At 35.4% G+C, this 21,184-nt stretch overlaps 1 pseudogene; it reads right to left on the bottom strand.

Moving 5' to 3' along the window:
- Positions 1-1,933: 1,933 nt before the first annotated feature.
- Positions 1,934-21,184, bottom strand: part of LOC109061008 — a 23,773-nt pseudogene continuing 4,522 nt past the window's right edge.

Genomic DNA, 21,184 nt, shown 5'->3' with positions numbered 1-21,184 from the left:
TGCATTGCTTTGGACATTCACGGTAGATCCCACCTTCTCACACGCCACGACTTGTCAATTATGTACAATGCCTGCATGTTATTGGTCAAACTACTTTTCAATCATTACCTTCAGCAAGTATTGAAAACAGGAAAACTTTGAGAATATTTTAGGCAACATATAAACCCTGGCCAGGATGTGTCCAAGAAAAAATGGCACGTATGGTCACCCTAGTTTATGACCAACTACAAATTGTTTTTCATTCTGTAAAGGGACGTTTCATTGGGATCTTTAAATATTTTGTGCCAGTGTACCCGTGAAGAACATGAATGTTTGTATAAACCACATTTCAGTCTAAGTATGACATTTAACAGATGTCTGGCAATAGCATAGTGGTTTTTTTAATGAAGATGGGGTCAGTTTATGTGCCCTGGTTTTATAAAGCATGCCAATAAAGAGTTTCTGTCTCTGCAGAGCAAACGCTTGTGTTCATGAGAGTGAATGAGCACAGAAAACACACACTCCAGTCCATCTGTGTGTCATGGCTCTTTATTTCCTCATTCCTTATTAATTCATCAAGTGAATCAGACCATTTGTGATAATTAAAACGACGTTATCATTCTATTTAAAGGTGTCAAATGGATGCGATTTAAAATTTTCCTTTCTCTTTGGAGTGTTACAAGCTCTATGCGATTTAAAATTTCCCTCTCTCTTTGGAGTGTTACAAGCTCTTGGTGAATAAAGAAGATCTGTGACGTTGCAAAGACTAAAGTCTCAAATCCAAAGAGATATTCTTTATCAAAGATAAGACTTTCCGCCCCCCTAAATCGGCTCATTCTAACACGCCCCCACAGTACGTCACTATGTGGAAATATTTGCGTAATGCTGCCCAAATGTTCACGCAAAGAAAAAAGAAGGGCGTGGTTTCATTAACCGCAGTTAGTGTTGAAGCAGCCATGTCATGTATCTAGGAGCAAGCAAAAGCACTTTATTTGGCCTTCTGAAAGTAGATGCATTGTTAGGAATCTTTAAGTGTACTTACAACAGAACAGCAACGCATTTTATGGACCACGACCGTTTTCGGTAACCTAGGAGAGGAGGTAAAATCTGACTTTGCTATGACAATCTGACTTTGCCTACGACAATCTGGCGCGTCTGAATCAGTTACTGTAAGTATGTTTTGTTCATTAGTTTAAGTATTTGCGGTTGACTGTTCAAATGCGGAGTTTTTGTGCGTCGTGTGTGTGTGTGTGTGTGTGTGTGCGCGTATGCGAGTATGAGAGAGAGAGACACAGTGTCACACAGGGTCACACAGTGGAGAGTCAGCTTCTTAACCCGTCCGTGGGCTTGTGTACTGCAAAAACACATAGGAGCTTCATCACTGTGTCTGTAACGCGAATCTGTTCCTCTTTTTTTCAGGCTTGAACTGAGGATAAATCTAAGGACATTTTTATCTGCAGTCTGAAGCTCTGGATACACGAGACTAACAATAATGTACAGTATTTGAAAAATAATGTGTTCTTTGAACATTAAAGCATGTCAACATATTCTGTTACACCAATACACAAAATAATGATCTTTAAAAAAAGCATCATATGACCCCTTTAAAATAGTTTCCATTCTCATCCTGTCTAAACATAAAATCAGCATATATTAAATTACGTACAACTAAAATATGTACATATGTACAATTATATTGTGTGTATATAATCATAATTATATATATATATACCTTTAAATATAATTTTAAATATTTTGAAAGTGCTTTATTACATATGTCACAATAAATATTAATGGTCTTAAAATAGACCCTATTTTCTTTACAAAATAAATATAATTTTGGTAGAATGTTCTTGGACATTTTATGAGATTATTATTATTCTTTTTTTTTATTTGTAACTTTTTTTTTGTGGGGGGGGGGGTATTTCATTGCATTATCTTGTAGTCAGACATTTGATCACATCTACAGGAAGTGATGATGATGTGTATTTTTTCTGCTTATTCATATTGTATTGCTAAAGGTGAAGTATGGTGTGTGTGTGTTAGTGCAGGAGCGTCTTCTTCTGTTTGTACAGTACTTTGGCTCCCTCTCTCACGGCTCCACCCATCACTTTAGCGGCGGTTTGTGACGTGACAGCGGTGTGGAGGCGATGGCCGCCACCCTCTGCACGGCTTTGACCTTCTTCCCTTTGCCCTTCCCTTTCTCCATCACGCCAGACGCTTCCACCGCAACCGCGGCCCATGGCCGTCAGCAAGCTCGTACCAGAACAGACGCTCTGCCCTCTGTCCTCGCTTCCTCGTCCTCCTCCTGATTCTCTCCCAGAATCTTCTGCTGCATGTGGCATACGGCGGTGTCAGCCTGCAGCAGCATGTCCAGCGGTGTAATGTGCTCCTGCGTTACGCTCCATCAGCAGATCGACCTTCTTCAGCAGCTCGGTGACCTGTTGACCTCTCCTCGAGACCTTTAAGTCAAGTCACATTAGTGCTCCTCACAAATACACAATGTTTCAAAGCAGCTTCTTGATAATTAATATCTTAATATCTTCATACGTTATAGTCGCATTTTATCAAGATTAGGGCTGCATGATAAAATAGTTCCACTTTGCTTTGATACAATCAATCATGGAGTTTGATTTTCTTATATCTCACAATTCTTCTGACTTTTTTTTAAATTCTGAGTTTATCACTCGCAATTCTGAGTTTGTGTCGCAATTCTGTTTATATCGCAAGGCTGAGTTTATATTTTAACATTTCCTGTCTCGCAAATCTGTGTATATATCTCTCACATTTTTGAGTTTATAGCTCCATTTTTGCGTTTATGACTCACAATTGTGTATCTCCAAATTCTGAGTTTCTAAGCCACAATTCTGTCTTTTTATTTTTCCTGAAAATTATGTGGAAAAAAAAATACAGAATTTGTGAGATAAAATGTTGCAATTGCAATTACCATAACGAATTAATTATGTTGGTGGTGTACCTTTAATGTTGTCAAACACGTGATAACCGCCTGCGCATCTGCACGTAAACTCCCATAATTCCTCGCTCTCCTTTAGGAAGTCGCCCGCGGGTTTTGCTCCGAGAGCGTCGCCGCACGTGATCAAGACGATGGTGAAACTGAGTCGCCTGCGGTCCGACGCAGCACTAATCCAGTCCAGAGCGGCGCTGCTCTCCCGCGTCACGCGGCCAGCCCGCAGCACCAGCAGGAACGCGTGCGGTCCGGGCGCACTCAGCTCCACGCAGCGGGCCAGCTCCGCACGCACCTCGGATGGGCTCAGACAGGTGTGGAAGAACCCAGGGGTGTCAATCACACGCAGGCTCCGCCATCCACCCCACGCCCTCTGAACGCTGGCAGTGTTTGGTGACGGACACGGGCGACACGTCCGTCCAGAACGCAGAGCGACCCGAATCGTGTTTCCAGATGAACTCCGGCTCTGAACCCGTGTGACCCACAGACCACCCGGACCTCAGCGGAACCGCCTAGACAACAGACACCACACATGATTATATTATGGTTTATATAAAAACGGTTTATTCAAGAGTGTTTTTTTATTAATATTCTGCAGGTATCCAGAGAACTAAAGCTGACAAAGTAAATAATATGAATAAAAATGCAATGACAAGTACTATTATTAAATGTATAGTCATTCAAAGTAAACTAATAAAATAAATAACTTACATAAAAATACAAATACATAGGCCTATAACAAATTCATAAAAAAAAAAAAAAACAATAAAAATGGGTCAATCAATCAATCAATAGAAATAAGACTTAAAAAGGACGGACATATTATCATTTATTTTGCATTGCAGATTTTCTGGGATTACGGCCCTGCTATAAAAAACTGCTAAGAAATGTATAGTCATTCAGAGTAAAAATACTAATAAAATAAATGCAAATAAATAAATTAAAATACAAAAATGCAATGCAATAACAATGTATATCAGAAATACGTTTTTAGACGGACTTTCTAATTACATTCTTATTAGAAATGCTTCAGAATCCTTTTTTTTTAAAGATATATAGGTTTTATTTTATTATATTTATTATAATTTTATTACTGTCTATGCTTGTAGGCCTAAATCAGATTTAGTATTTTTATCTGGAGACCTGCAGAATAAATATTAATAGGAAAACATATCCTAAAATAAAAGTAATTCATAGAAAAATACAATACAATTAAAATATACAAAATTACATAAAACTTCACCAAATGGCAGGCAATGCTATAAAATTAAAGTAGATAAAAAAAGATGAATGCCATGAGAAATGGCTAAACATGGATCCCTACATTTTCTAGAACTACTCAGGATGAATGCGAGTGAAACATTGCACATAGATTTACAAAATAAGAGCAGGATCTTTTAGAGCATATAGTTCTCAATGAGACATTTATGATCATTCTCTATAGAATAAAATCAGCACTGCGTGTGATAAAAGTGTACGTAATTATAATAAGGCCCGTGTCCCGGAGCTCTGATTAAGAGCAGGATCCGGATCCATTATGAGCGCGACTCTGCATTTATTCAGCGTTTCTTTTCACTCACCAGCAGCGCTGAGACTCGGGTTTCCTCCGCCATATTCCCGCACACGACTGAACTTAAAGAGACAAACACACACACAGAACTCAGCACACATCCAGAAACACACAGTCACTGCTCATTTACCCAGAAATAAAGCATCTCAAAACGCGGACGCGATCACGAGCTTGAATCGATACGCGCTTATAAGATTTCTGTATTGAATAGGGAGCCTATATATTTAGTAAAATGTACATTTGTGTAGGGTATACTTTATAAAGTGCGCACATGTAGGCTAATCTTTCAAATGCATTTGGTTTCTAATGTGTTTTCTGGAAGGCTAATTAATTAAATAAAACTAATTTCTGGCTAATAATCACAGAGAAAACCACTTAAAAACTTGTATATTTATAAAATTTAACAAAAATAAGATACAATAGACTAAAGGGTTCAATTTGAACGTTGTTCATTAGTCTTATCTGGTTTTTTCACACAAACATCTTAAATATATTGTAACAGGGTGATGAATGATTTTCGGGACTACCACACTTCCCATAAGTCTGTGGGGTTAGCTTAATTACAACTGCAACCTGCTATAAATATAATTCACAGTGATAGTTGCGTTCTCCACATCTCATTCATCGACATTACAAACAAGCGCGCGCTAATCTCAGCTAATTTGTGCTTAACTGTTTTAATAGTGATATTGTTGGATGAATTTATTTAAATCACAAGAGCTGTTTCGGTTTCAAGTAAAGACGTTTTTTTATGTTGCATATGTTAAGTAATTTGTGTGTTAGTCATCTTCATTTAATTAACGGTGGGTAGGAAGTAATTTTCATCTATGGGTTTTTTATTACTGAGGAAGGTATGAAAACTATGTGGGGTAAAAAAAAAGCAGTTTTATTTTGGTTTGATTGGCCTGGCAACACAGTCTTCAACTTAATGAATGATGTGAGTGAATAATGTTCAAAAGGTACTGAGAATTGAGTTTTTTCTTCTAAACATTTTATGAAGATGGTGGTTGGCATAAAGATTTTGTTTTATATGTCTCTTAAAGGAGAACCCTCGGTTGTGGTTTTTAATTTCCTCTTTCATGGGATCCAGTTATTTTAAAGGTATTTGATTGGATTAAAGAATTTATTGATGTAATTGATAATGGGGTAATTGGGTGAATTGCCCAGTGCTTGTTTTGTATTCTTTTTTTTTTTTTTTTTTTGTGTGAATGGTTTTTTTTTTTTTTTTATTTTTTTTTTTTTAAGTTGTCCTTCCTGACTTAATGGCGGCTGCAGGGTTCTCCTTTCTGGGTTGTGACTGGCACTGGTGAGGTTGGTGGGGATTTTTCTATGGTTTATGGTGATCCGTGCTGTGCTGTATTGGGGTTTGAATTTCAATTAGTGGTTGTATATTTTCACACATGATAGTTGTGCTCTGTTGGAGCCCTGTGGCATGTCAAAGGGTGTTATTATATTTCCTTGTCTTCTCCTTGAATGAAGCTGGTCCTTAGTGTTTTATATATTTATTACTCTGTGGAAGTTGGTATCTGCGAATTGTAATAAAACTTCTTCGTAACAAGGCGATGAAGCTTACACTACAGTTTGTAGGCAGTTATTAACGCACTCCGTTGATTTGGTTGTTGACCATCTACGTAAACGTCACACTTGGCCCTAATAAATCAGTTTAATTTGATCGCAACACACATCTAATTCCCTCACTTAAGACCGAACTTTTTATTAATAACACGGACGAAGAGTCTAGTCAGGCGGATGGGTGTTTAACTACACTTTTATCTATCACGCGCACCGTGCAAACGAGGAACCCACGTTTATAGCGACTAAAAACGTTTAGAATTTATTGTTAGGATAAATTGGAGGATTAATTAAACAACATTAATAGAATTAAACTACCCACAATCCTATCCGTTTATGTACGCCCATAATGCTTCAGACATCACATGCTTCTTGTAATTTTTTTTCCATGAGGATGGCGTATGATCTCGCAGCCGCCCAGGCAAAAGCTTTTTACTGGTTAAAGGACTAGTGAGGGTTTGATCGGCTGTTAAAGTGGGTAAATGTACGTGTCCTGTTTTCATTGGGAAGAGAGTGTTTGGCATCGAGTGTTTGTCATGGTGAATGTTAAACGCTCAGTGTGGTTCTGCGGACCACATCGTCTCATCTCATCTCCCACCACACAGGCTAAAAATGACAAACTTTGTCTTTCACACACACGCTCAAACTCACAGACATTTCAGTGCCCACACACACTCCTCGAACTGCGACGTCTCTACTGGAACTGTTTCTTATTTCATTTCTCCAGACAGGAGCTGAAAGAAGCTTTGTGAACAATTAAATGACCTTTGACCTTCGGTAGGAAAAGGAACAACAGTTCCACGGGCCGGAACTAATGGTGCTTTTACATCAGTCAAGGCTTTTTGATGTGAAGACAGTTTGTTCATTAAATGTCAGTTTTTCACACTATTGACATTTAGTTAAAACCAAATCTGGAATCAAAAGTATCAGACTCTAAATGTCCAGGTACTGTTGTAATGGAGTAAAGATTAATCATTTCACTTGTAGGGCTGTCAAAATGGATGAAAATAAGTTTGTACTTGAATATTATCAAAATTTGAATTATATTCGAATTTTAAGTGCATAATTTCAGTTAGGGTGAAGAAAAGCTTTTGTCCACAAGAGGGTGCATCAAGCAAAATATTACTAAAAGATGTTTATTCAAAGCATATAAGATAACAAGACTATCTGTGAGGAAAAACCCCGCCATAAAGTCTCCGAATATGGATTTTTATTTTAAATTTGAGAATAATCGAATTATTATTATTATTTTTTTTGACAGCCCAATTTAACTGCATCAGTATTACAATTCAAAATCTCAGCGGCCGGTTGCATGAAAGCCCTTAAGTGAAAATTCAAACGCCCTTTATAAAAAATAAATAAATAAATAAAAAAGTTAAAACAACGATGTAGGTCGATTTTGAAGTTGGAGAAAATGTTTTTTTTTTTTTTTTTTTTTTTTTTTTCACCCTGCCCTACCTTTTATGAACCGGAGTATAGGCTACAGATGAAGGGCTGACCGTGCTTGACCCTTTCAACATGATTACTTAATCAGCAAGCAGAGCTAGAGCAAGGCGATCATTTGTGGTTATAAAGTATATAAAAGTTTATTGTTTTAAGAAAAAGACAGAAAGACATGGACATCTTGGATGATATGGAATATATAATATATATATATATATATATATATATATATATATATATATATATATATATATATATATTTTTTTTTTTTTTTTATTCTGGAATTGAACTACTCCATTAAGGGAACACTTACATATTTAAGGGAGAATAAATTAATGTCAGGCTTAAGTTATCTTAAGTTGACCTTTACGTTTTTTTCTTGCAACCCAATTTTCACTAAGTGTACCCTTAACCTTATAACTTGGGGATTTATCAGCTGAAGTGCTTTCATGTTCACTGTTACAGCTATTATGACAGCAGCAGGACATTACAACTTTGACTCTGGTGAAAATACCTCTTAAACCCAGACCTCAATTAACTCTAACAATGCAGTAAGGAGTGAAATTATTTCCTTATGAAATTAATTCTTTGTGAAGCCAGACTTTCAGGAACTCTCGCAATACAAATGCAGAGGCACCAAAACAATGGGCTTTGATCTCCTCGTGGACCAAACAAACAGATAGGAAGATCTGGAAGAAAGACCATTTGCTCTTTGGTACCTTCACCCCTCCTTCCCCCAGGGCACATGGTCCAGGCATCTAACAGTTGTTACGCTCACATAAAACATTTACTATATCTTCAGGATTCATGCTTGTAAACTTTGCATGTTTGGTGTCATTTTAAAGGTCTCTGTGCGATTGGTAAAATGGTCTCAATTTCACAGTAGTCATTTATATTATGAGAAAGATTGAAAACTTTTGTAGAATTGTGTTCTGCTGAGAAGGGGGTGTGTCCCCCTTTAGGGGTCTGTGAGAATGTTTATCTCCAGCCAGGTGTGACCCTGATGTGACCACGGGAACCTGAAAAAACCAAAAGGTCTTTTATGTTTTTACAACTGATTTGAAGATTTCATTGTTGTCAGGTCTGAGTATTTAAGGGAAGTGACAAAACACTACTGCGCGATTCTGTAGCCAGAAAGCCCGTAGTGTGGAGTGTATTTCATATGCTCCACAATATGTATCTTCCTGAAGTCAGGGATGCTATTATGAATGTGTTAAACAAATTTTGATACAGAGCACACTGTATAGTTGTGTGCGACGTACATTACACAATTGGATAGTTAGTTTATTTCTAAAACACCTGAGGTGCTTTGCTATGCCTTTTAGACACAGTGTCTTAAATTAGGATAACTGTTACATGTGTGACTATGTTAAATTTGTGTGCCTTCTGCATGGATCACTTGGCCGTTCCCAATATGGCTACAGTGTCTTTGTGCAGAAGCAAAGTTGCAACACAACTACAATGTGATTTACAATTACATTATCCTTTAAAAATTGGCTTCTAATTATTTTCATTATATAATTGGCATGATACCCAGCCGCACTTTTTTTTGCTTTGTGCGTCTAATCCTGAACTTACGGTATGGGTGCTAGGAGCGGTCAAAAATGGGATGTAAAAAGAAAAAAAGCTGGTCATAAACGGCGTTTCCTGTTTTATACTTTTTGGGCTGGAATATTTTGTTCAAAAGGGTTTCAAGGTGGTGGACCCAAAAAAAAAACACAAAAAAACCAAAAAAAAAAAAACAAAAAAAACAAAAAAAACCAAAAAAAAAAAAAAACAAAAAAAAAAAAACTTAAAAAAAATAAAAAAAAAAAAAAAAACAAAAAACAAAAAACAAACAAAAAAAAATAACAAAATCAAAACATCTAAAATACCAAAAACATACAACTAAAAAAAATAAGAAAAAAAAAAAAAAAAAAAAAAAAAAAAAAAAAAAAAAACAAAAACAAACAAATAAAAAAAAAAAAAAAAACAAACAAGAAAAAAAAAAAAAAAAAAAAAAAAACAAAAAAAAAAAAAAAAAAAAAAAAAAAAATTAAAAAAAAAAAAAAAAAAAAAAGGAACTTATGCTATGTAGTCTGATAAACTCAGTGAAAAAAAACCAAAAAATGTCTGCATTGTTCCAGGTTAAAATTCTTATAAACAAAAATTTTTTTTTTTTAAAAAAGTTTTTTTTTTTTTGGGGTTTTTTTTTTTTTACCACAACACCCCCCCCAACACCCAATTTAAGATTAAAGTTAAACTCACTATAAAAAAGAACTTGGCAAACTTACCCCATCCTCCTTAAAGAAAGGGGGACAATTTCAGACTAATTTCAAATTTAAGTTTGCTACACTATTTTTTTTGTTCATTTTTTTCAATGGATAATAATAAAAAAAAAACACTTAATATTATGAATAATTATTTCCAGGGGTTTTGACTTTTTTAGTTTTTTTTTTAAATTTAATTGGCCACTTGGGCACATTTGAAAAAAAAATAAAAAAATAGCAGTTTTTTGGTGTGGGGGGAAAATGGAAAAATCAATCATAACATTGTTTTGCTGTACAGGTAAACTTGTATTCGTACAAATTTTATTAATGTTCATAGTAAAACTTGATCATTACATGTCATTCTAAGTTTTTTATATTTATACTGTTTAATCTTGGAGAAACATATACGTTATCTAATAAATTTATTTTTTAACCATTTGTATTCGCAATATAGGCAGATGGAATATTATAGTATATATTTAATTAATACTAATAATTATCGGCAACATAGATTTGCAAGTTATTTCAGTATATTGGGAATTCACAGTGGATGGTGGTGTTACTGTTTTAAGTGTCAAATATTTGTGGTGCTGTATAACCTTTTTTTAAAGAAAGGGGAAAACTTAAAACAAAAATTCAACACCCAAATGAAGAAGAACTATTGCGGTAATGTTATTTTTTGCCAAAGTTTACTTTTAGTCCCCATATTTAAAAATTCAAAAAAAAAATCTCATCTTAATTAATTAGGATGTTTCGTTAGTTCTTTGTCAGTTTGAGTTCGCGTGCTATTACCAGAGGTGTCTGGGAGACCCATCAACTCAAAAAACTTTCAATGGGTGCAATTATTTCCCTGTAGAGTTTTTTTGGAGGATAAGATGAAATGGCACTTTTTGACTCAAAAAACAGTGCATTTTAGCTTTTTGTCAATTTCACATGTTTCAAAAGTTTTTTTTTTTGTGTTGGCTCTAAAGGTTGCCGTTGTTCCATTTGATAACTTTTTTACTTTTTAAAACAAGCGAGTCACCCCTGAAAGGAATTATTTACTTTAAAATTAATTTTATCTATTCAGGTTTTATTTTTTTTTGTTAAACTGTAGTAAAGTTTTTGGAGGACGGGCTGGACCATGTGGGTGAAAAAAAAAAATAGGGGGGGAAAGAGGGGAGGGGGGGAAAAAACGGGGGGGGGGGGGGGGGGGGGGGAAAGAAAAAAAAAAAAGGGGGTGGGGGGAAACAACAATAATAGGGGGAGGGGGAAGGGGGGGGGGTGTAAGGAGGGGGGGGGCACAGGGAAAAAAATTTGGGGGCTGGGGGGGAGGGGGGGGGGGGAAGGGGGGGTGGGGGGGGGGGGAAGGGGGGGGACAAAAATTATTTTTTAGCCATTTTCCTCGTTCTTTCAGTTGGGGTCAAAAATCACTCCAACTCTGACCTATTACGTGTTTTAAGTGGGGAAACATTTAATGGCAAAAACCATTGGCAAATTATTGGCAATCCACGTCGTAAACTAAAGCATCATTCCCAAGCACATGTACCATTGTTCGGCATTTTCAAAACAACTCATAAAAATCTTTGCTTTATTGGTGTTTGCTCGTTCTTTCCAGTTGATTTCCTATTTCTTAGTGCTCCTGACAGATCTACTGTAGTTAGGTATCCAAAGAAGGTTTTTACTCTAGATTAGTTTGGCACACAAAAAATTTAACAAGTCCCATGCCAAAACAAGTGCCAATCAAGGTGTTTGAACCTGTACCGACAAAAAAAAAAAACAATCGTTTGCTTAAGTAAGAGGATTTTGACGAAAGTATTCAGTTTGACCCACCATTCCCCAGTGTGTGACTCTTGACTAGTTAGACAAAAAAAACAACGAAAAATTTTCTACTAAATTAATTTTTGTGGGGAGAAATTATTGGCAAATTCACTCCAAGAAATTCAAAAAGTGGTGGTTAAATCTATAGCTGTGCAGTCAATACACCATTTGTACCACATTGTTTCTTCAAAATACTCATACGATGAGTCATCTTTCGCTTTGATTTATAGGTTTGCTCCATTTCTTTCAGGTTTGGGATTTCCAAATTCACACTCAGTCCACTCTGGGTGACCATTACTGTGTTTATTTTCAAATTAATTTTTACTGTAATGTTTGTTTGGGAAAAAAAGAATAATGGCAAAATCATGCCCAAAATCCAAAGTGTCTTATAGCTGTGACAGTGCAACTGTTTTACCCAAAGATTACAAACAAGCACTCATATTAAAATCTGTTGCTTTAATAGGTCTAACTTTTAAGGAGGATCCTCTTTTCACATGGGGGATTTACCTATTCACAGTCACTCGTGGCACATTAACCCCCCTCTTTTAAGGTTTTCAGGAATATTTTTCAAACTGTATAGTTTTTGAGAAAACCTAAAAAAAGAACAAAGTGCATTCCCCACCCCAAGCACTATAAGTGCATAAGGCACCTTTAACATCATGTCCCCATTTTCAAGCACTTCATAAAATTCCTTTTGCTTTATAGGTTTGCTCGTTCTTTCAGGATGATTCCTATTCACAGTGACTCTGACCATTCCACTGTGTGTTAATTTTCAAATATTTCTTTACTGTATAGGTTTTGGAGAAAATTAAAATGGCAAACTTATTTTCACTCCAAAAACTAAAGGTGCATTCTAGCATGTTCTGACCATTCCCCATTTTCAAAAAATACCGGGCATAAAAATCTTTGCTTTATAGGTGTGGTTGCGGTCTTTTCAGTGGATTTGCCTATTCACAGTCAACCCATGACCATTACTGAGTTAATTTTTCAATATTTTTTACTGTATAGTTTTTGAAAAAAATTAATGAAATGGCCAAATTCATGCCCAAAATTCAAAAGTGTTATTTTAGCTGTTGCACCATTACCCATTTCAAACACTCATTAAAAATTTTGCTTTTATAGGTTTTGCTGGTTCCTTTCTGTGGGAATTTCCCCCTATCACCAAGTCACTCCTGACCATAAACTGTTTTTAAGTTTCAAATATTTTTACTTTATAGTTTGGGAGAAAACTAAAGACAAAGTTCACCCCAAGCATCTAAGGTGCATATAGCAACTCTTTTTACACACCATATCCCATTTTCAAAAGTCACTAAGGAACCAAAAGAATAAAATTCTTTGCTTTATAGGTTTGCTCTGTTCTTTCAGTTTTCCTGTTCCTATTCACAGTCACTCTGACCAAGTACCCATTAATTTTCAGGTTAATTTTCAAAATATTTTTACTGTATAGTTTTGGAAAAACATAGAAATGGCAAAGCTCATGCCAAAAATCAAAGTTTATTCAAGCTGGTGGAGCGCACCATTACACATTTTTTGGAAAAACACTCATAAAAATCTTTGCGTTAATAGGTTTTATGCTAGTTCTTTCAGTGATTTCCCATTCACAGTGACTCTGACTATACTGTTTTGTTAATTTTCAAATGCCTTTCTACTGTATAGTTTTGGAGGAAAAATTTATTTGGCAATTTCACCTCCAAAAACCAAAGTGCATTTCTAGCAGGTGGACCATTTCCATTTTCAAAAAAACATAAAAATCTTTGCTTTATAGGTTTGCTTTCGTTTCTTTCAGTTTGATTCCTATTCACAGTCCCCCTGACCCTTACGGAGTTAAATTTTCAAATATTTTGTACTATATAGTTTTTGGAAACACAATAATGGCAAAGTCCCATGCCAAAACCCCAAAGGGTATTCAAGCTGTTGCACCATTAACCCATTTTCAAAACAACTCATAAAAAAAATCTTTGCTTTATAGGTTTGCTCGTTTCTTTCAGTTGATTCCTATTCACAGTGTGATCTCTGACTATTACTGTGTTAATTTTTCAAATATTTTCTACTGTATAGTTTTGGAGAAAAATTATTGGCAAATTCCACTCCAAAAAAAAACTAAAGTGCATTCTAGCAGTTTGGACCATTTTCCATTTTTCAAAACACTCATAAAAAATCTTTGCTTTATAGGTTTGCTCGTTATCTTTCAGTGGATTCCTATTCACAGTCACTCTGACGCATTTACTGGAGTGTTTTAATAAATTTTCAAATATTTTTTTGTATAGTGTTGGAAAAAACTAATGGCAAAGTTCATGCCAAAATCAAAAAGTGTTATTCTAGCTGTTTGCACCATAGGCCATTTCAAACACTCATAAAAAATTGCTTTGCTTCTAAAAAGTTGTAAGGCAAATTCTTGTATTTCTTTCAGTGGATTCCTATTCACAGGTCACTCTGACCATTACTGTATTAATTTTCAAATATTTTCACCACTGTATAGTTTTGGAGAAAAACTAAAAGGGAAACAAATCACCCCAAAGCATATAAAATATAAAGCGGGCATTTTGCACCATTTCCCATTTTTCAAGCACTCATAAAAATCTTTGCTTTATAGGTTTGCTCGTATCTTCATCCCGTCCATTTTCCATCCTATTCACAGTCACTCTGGAACCATTACTGTGTTAATTTTCAAATATTTTTACTGGTTATAGTTTTTGGAAAAAACTAAAGGTCAAATTCAAGGTGGCCCGGCAAACTAAGTGCATATTAAAGCAGTTTACACCATGTATCCATTTTCAACACTCATAAAAATCTTTGGAGGGGGAAGCTTTATAGGTTTTGCTCATTACTCTTTCAGTTGATTCCTATCACAGTGACCTCTGACTATACTGTGTTAATGTCAAATATTTCTACTGTTATAGTTTTGGAGAAAACTAAAGCCAAATTCACCCCAAAAGCAACTAAAGTGCATTCTAGCAGTTTTACACCATTTCCCCACCCAATTTTCAAGCAAACTCATAAAAAAAAAAGTCTTTGCTTTATAGGTTTGCTCGTTCTTTCAGTGGATTCCTATTCACAGTCACTCTGACCATTACTGGAAGTTAATTTGCAAAATTTTACTAACTGTATAGGTTTTGGAAAAAATTAATGGCAAAGTCATGCCAAAATCAAAGTGTATTCTAGCTGTTTGCCACCCATTTCCCCCAATTTTCAACACCGACTCTTAAAAACCTTTCTTTGCTTTATAGGTTTGCTGGTTCTTTTCAGTTTTGCTTTCTGTTCACAGTCACACTTGTTCCACATTTCACTGTGACCAATTTTCAAATATTTAATACTGTATAGTTTTGGGAAAGAAAACTAAAGACAAATTCACCCCCAGCATCTAGTGGCAAAAGCAACTTTTACACACCATATCCCATTTTCAAACACACTTAGTAAAAATTCTTTGGCTTTATAGGTTTTGCTCATTCTTTCAGTTGATTCCTAATTCACAGTCCACTTTGTGACCATGTACTGGTTAATTTGAAAATATTTTTTACTGTATTTAGTTTTGGAAACAATTAAAGCCAAATTCAAAGTCAATGAAAAAATAAAAGGGGTTATTTCCCCCCACAGCTGATGATTTGCACCATTACAAGTTTTCAAAACGACTTCATACAACAATCTTTTGCTTTATAGGTTTGCTCGTTTCTTTCAGTTGATTTCCTATTCACAGGACAATTCTGACTATACTGTGGTCAGCTTTCAAAACTATTGCTTACTGCATAGGTTTTGGAGGAAAAATATAATGCAAATCACTCCCAAAACTAAGAAGTGCATTCTAGGCAGTTGGACCATTTCCCATATTCAAAAAAAACTTCATAAAAATGCACCTTTGCTGTTAGCAGGTTTTGCTCGTTCTTTGGGTTAGAGATTCCCTATTTCACAATCCCTGAGACCATTACTGCTTTTATTTTTCAAATAGCTTTTACTAGTCTATGTTTTTGGAAACAAATTAATGGCAACAGTACGTGCCAAAAATCAAAGTGTATGGTCCACGCTGTTGCTAGTGTGATTACACCCCATTTTCAAAACACTTTTTGGAAAAACTTGTGGCTTTATAGGTTTTTGGCTCGTTCTTACATTTGATTTCCTATTTCACAATGGACCTCTGACTAGTAACTGTGTTAATTTTCAAATATTTTATGAGTATGTTTATGTTGGGAGAAAATTATGGCAAATCCCTCCAAAAACTAAATGTGCATTCTAGCATGTTGGACCCATTTCCCCATTTTCAAAAAACTCATAAAAAATCTTTGCTTTATGGGGGTGAGTCGTTCATTCAAGTTAGTTAGTGCAAAATATTTGAAAAGGGACACAGTGTACAAGTTGAGGTTGAGCACTGTGACAGGAATCAACTGAAAGCACAATGCCTTAGTTTTCGCTTCAATGATTTTATCTAGTAGTTTGTCAAAATGGGGACACCATGGTGTCAAGTGCTTATGCAGTTACATGCTTGGGGTAATACAGTATCCGCATTTTTCTCCAACCGTCTATGAACAGGAAAATCAACTGAAAGATCTGCAACTTAATACAAACAGGGTCAGACTGAATTTTAATTATAATCAATGGAAGAATCTAGGTCAAACCTCAAAGTGTAAAAAGTGCCTTTGCACTTAGAATGCTTGGGGTGAACTATTGGCTTTACGAAGTATTGCATCTCCAACAACTATAGAGTAAAAATGATAGTTGGCTTAACTTAATACCTCCAATGTCAGATTGGACTGTGACAATTTTTCAACTGAAAGACTAGCAGTACTATAAAGCAAAATGATTTATTAGTGTTTTGCAAATGAAAGATGTGAGGTGGTAACCCGTGCTTATGAAATCCTGGTTTATGCTTGGTGTTTTAACTGTTCCAACCCTAGTCTCTCTCGTACGCCGCTTATACTACTTAGATTACTTGGAAAAAATATTGCGTCCTAGATGTTCCGACTTAATATGTACTTAAGGTAATGCAGAGATGTGAAAGGATTAATCCATCGATGGAGAACCAGAGTTAGTGTATACAGTAATCACACTGCAAGACCGAGCAAACCAAAGCAATATGAGATTATTATCAGTGTTTGCTGAAAAATGGGATTGGTGTAAAGTGCCTATGCACTTAGAGCTTGGTGCGGGTGAATATTGCTTGTGCTGTCCCTCTATGGTTCTTTCTCCCAAACAGTACATAAAAATAATTTGATACTTAGGTTACAGAGAATCATGAGGAGCACGTAAGAAATAGTAATCAAACTGAAAGAATGAGCAACCCTATACAAGCAAATAATTTTATTAGTGTTTGAAAACTGGGATCTTGGCGTGTAAAGTGCCGATGCACGTAGACTTGAGATATTGCGGGTGAAGTTTGCCGGTTTAGAGTTGTCTCACCAAAACTTATAGAGTAGAAATATTTGAAAAGTTCCAGTAGAGTAATCATCCTCATCATCCCTAGTACAAAAGACTCAACTAAAAGAACGTGCAATCCGATACAGCAACATATTTTTGATGAGTGTTTTTTGAAAATGGGACATGGTGCGTAAAAGGTGCTTATGCACTTTAGATGCTTGGGGCTGAATGTGTCCCTTTAGTTTTCCTCCAAAACTAAATAGAGTATCACAATATGTTGAAAAATTAATACAGATATAATTAATCACGAGATCACTAAGTACAAAAGAATCAACTAAAGAACGTGCAATCCTATACAGCAAAGATTTTTATGAGTGTTTGAAAATGGGAGCATGGTGTAAAAGTCGCTTAATGCACTTAGATGCTTGGGGTGAATTGTGGGTCTTTAGTTTCAAACAAAACTTATACAGTAAAAATATTTGAAACTAAAAACAGTTTATGGTCAGAGTGACTGTGAATAGAAATCCACTGAAAGAACGAGGCAACCTATAAAGCAAAGGGATTTTGCTAGTGTTTGAAAATGGTGATTAATGTGTAACCAGGTGCTTATGCCACTTAGAATGCTTGGGGTGAATTTTGCGTCTTTAGTTGTTCCTCCAAAACTATACAGTAAAATATTTGAAATTAACTCAGTAATGTTCAGGATCACGAAGAATAGTAATCAACTGAAAGAACAAGCAAACCTATAAAGCAAGACATTTTATGAGTGTTTTGAATAATGGGACTGGTGCAAAAGTGCTATATACACTCTGGATGCTTGGGGATGATTTTGCTCATTAATTTTCCCAAAACTATAGAGTAGAAATATTTGAACTTAATACAGTAATGGTCAGGAGTGGAACCTGTGAACAGGAATCAACTGAAAGAACAGCAACCTCAAAAACAGTCAAAGAATTTTTATGAGTGTTTGAAAATGGGACATGGTGTAAACGTGTCATTATGGCATCCGTACTAGTGCCTAGTGGTTAATACTTTGGCTTTAGCTTTTCTCCAAAACTATACAGACTAAAATATAATTTGAAAAGTACTATCATCCATTAATAAATCAGGAGCAACTGTTAAATAGGAATCAACCATGGAAAGAACCGAGTGACAAAGCTATAGAGGAACAGCCACTTTTATGAGTGTTTTGAAAAGATGCGGGTCACAATGGCGTCCCAAACATCTGGCTAGATCAGTAGCACTTGCTTTTTTTGGAGTGTACTTTGCCAGTAAGTTTACTCCAAAACTAATAAGTATAAAAATATTTGAAATTTTAACATACAGTAATGTGTCATATTGTACCTGTGAACAGGAAATCAACTGAAAGAAAGCTAGGTGTCAAACCTATAAAGCAAAAGAATTTTATGAGTGTTTTGAAAATGGTACTCATTTTTTCAACTGCAGTCAATGGCACCTTTTCTTAATTGGAGTGAATTTTGCCCATTAATTTTTATCCAAAACCTATACAGTAAAAATCGCAAAACATATACTGTCGAATGCTATTGAACATTCAGTCATATATTCAGGGTCACTGTTAAACAGTTATCAATTGGAAAAATGAACACAACCTTTTAAGGAAACCTTTTTACGCCGGTAAGTGCTTATATTCATGAAGAAACAGAGTGAGAATTGCACGATTGAGTTTGGAGTGATTTGCCTTTAAATTGTACAAATATTTGTAGACGCTAGATTGTAACTGGAACAATGAATACATTAATACGTCCAGGTCACTATTGACTTGAAAGGTCATACACACACACATACTATCTTTATGCATGATTCTATTTATTATATATATCTATAGTATATTAATGGATAAAATGAATAGTTGATTACATAAATTGTACATACCAATGTTATGTACAAAAAACAATGTATCACAAACATTCATAAAAAAATGACATTGATTTCTTTATATCGGGATAAAATAGCAATAAATAATATTCGTGACTTTCCCTGTAAGTTTCTTTTTAATACAGGGGTAAATTACATTTTTAATGCAGATTTTTTTTTTTGGTGTCCCCCGTGAACTATTTAAAATAGCATCAAAAATTTAAAGGAACGCCGTCTTATTGACAGCTTCTTTACATCCATTTTGACCGCTCCCAGCACCCATACCGTAAGTGCACGATTAGACGCACAAAGCAAAAAAAAAAGTGCGGCTGGCTTGACCGTGTACTTTCAAAAAGACGCTATGAAAACTGGCAAGCTGAAACAAGCCTATGAAGATTTTTTCAGTGAACCAAGTCCCACCTAGTAAATATAATGTAAATATAATGGTGACCGACCTGCTCCCTTTACTGGTGAACACGCTGGCTGGGATTTTGCATCAACTTAATCGTCTCTGTGTCAGGGGCTTTCTCTTTTTATACGTTCCGGCTCTGCTCCTCCTTTGCTTTTATGCTCCATTTTTTCAGGTGCACGGTTTTCTAAGATGAAGCCTGCCTCTGGATATAGCCAATTAGGCAGTGCTACTGCTGATGTTAGGTCATGTGGTGGTATCATTTTTCACTCTTCAGCGATCGTCGCCTGATTCTTAGATTCATAAATCCGTCAATTAGTGCTTTGTTGCATCCCCAGCCTACGTGCCGTCAGCCTGATCGACTGCACAGCGGCAGCCGGCAGGCCATAGGAATGACCATCAGGCCAAAAAAGCATCAGGTTTTTCTATATACGACAGTCTGTCATGACAGTGATGTACAACAAAGAAAATGTTCAAATCCTGTCTTGGTTGCTTAGGCTTAGTGGAAGACCAATTTTTGGTTACTTACCTGCTGTCCAACAACAGTCAATTCTAGCAACTGTGGCTTGTTTGCAATAGCATTTTGCTTTTTTGCATTATGCTGTAACCTGAGGCCAGAAAACTGCCAGTTCCGCGAGGGCAGATTGAGGAGCAGAACTTGTATCTTCTTTCCAGAAAGGACTGAATGCTTTTCAAAAAACAGAGCCAAGACTTAACAAAGGCAAAATCCACACAAACACTTGTGAATGTGTACTGCTTATGCAGGACTGCACACTGCACTGAAAGTCATGGTTGAATGTACTTCATGCAAGAGGGACAGTATCATCAAACTGTGCACATATACCCTCAAAATGCAAATAATTACTGGGGATTTCTGACTGGCACTGCCCCAATTGTACTGGCAAAATCTAAAACTTTTTTTTTTTTTAAAATCTGAAGCCAATGTGGGAAGCAAAATAATGAGTGTATGGGAAGTATGGTTCATTACTGTTTACATTGCCTATACATTGCTTTAAATATTAAAATTTGTTATTGTTTCACTAGTATTTAAATTGTTGTCAATTCATTTTAATATAGCCATGTAAAAGTTAGCAGATTTTGCAAATGTCAGAATATTGAAGTAATTTTATTAGTACTTTAAGTATTTTACAATTTTCATTATATGCACAGTCTCAGGAACTTTCACGTCTTTTTAATTTTGTTTGTGAATGTCTTGTTTTTTTACTGTTGCTAACAGTTTGTGAAGTCAGTTGCACTTGTTAGTGTAGTTACTAATTTTTGTATGTTAAATAAAATTAAAATTGCTTTAGGGTACACAAATTTTTTTTTTTTTTTTTAGATCCTACAGTATCTCACTAAATACATGAAAAATATAAAAGCAAACTACATTTTTACAAACAAAATTTACAGTTAATCACTTGACTCTCTTTTGAAACTTCATTTTCAGAAATAAATGTACAATTTCTTGTGATGAACAGGCTGAATGAAACTATGAATGTTGTTTATTAGAAATGCTCTAAGATGTTAAGGTAAAACAGAACATCTCTACTGTAGTTGGATTATGAATGTAAGTTGAAAGGAAACATGACAACAATCAGTCAACTGTCTTTAAATGGCTTAGTCCAGACTTAAAGATTTTTTATGGGTGTTTTCAAAATTGTGCATGGCGTAAGTGTTAAAGTGTTAAAAGAAACTGTAATAGGAATCAATTGACAGAACGAGAAAACCTATTGAAGGAACTAATTTTATGAGTGTTTGAAAATGGGACATGGTGTAAAAGTGCTTATGCTTGGGGTGAATTAGGCTTTAGTTTTCTCCAAAAATATACAGTAAAAATATTTGAAAATTAACACAGTAATGGTCAGGAGTGACTGTGAATATGAATCCACTGAAAGAAAGAGCAAACCTATAAAGCAAAGATTTTTTTATGAGTGTTTGAGAAAATGGGTAATGGTGCAACAACTAGAATACAGTTT

Source organism: Cyprinus carpio, chromosome A3 (assembly GCF_018340385.1).
Source record: "Cyprinus carpio isolate SPL01 chromosome A3, ASM1834038v1, whole genome shotgun sequence".
Classification (NCBI taxonomy): Eukaryota; Metazoa; Chordata; class Actinopteri; order Cypriniformes; family Cyprinidae; genus Cyprinus; species Cyprinus carpio.
This window is presented reverse-complemented; position numbering and strand designations above follow the sequence as displayed.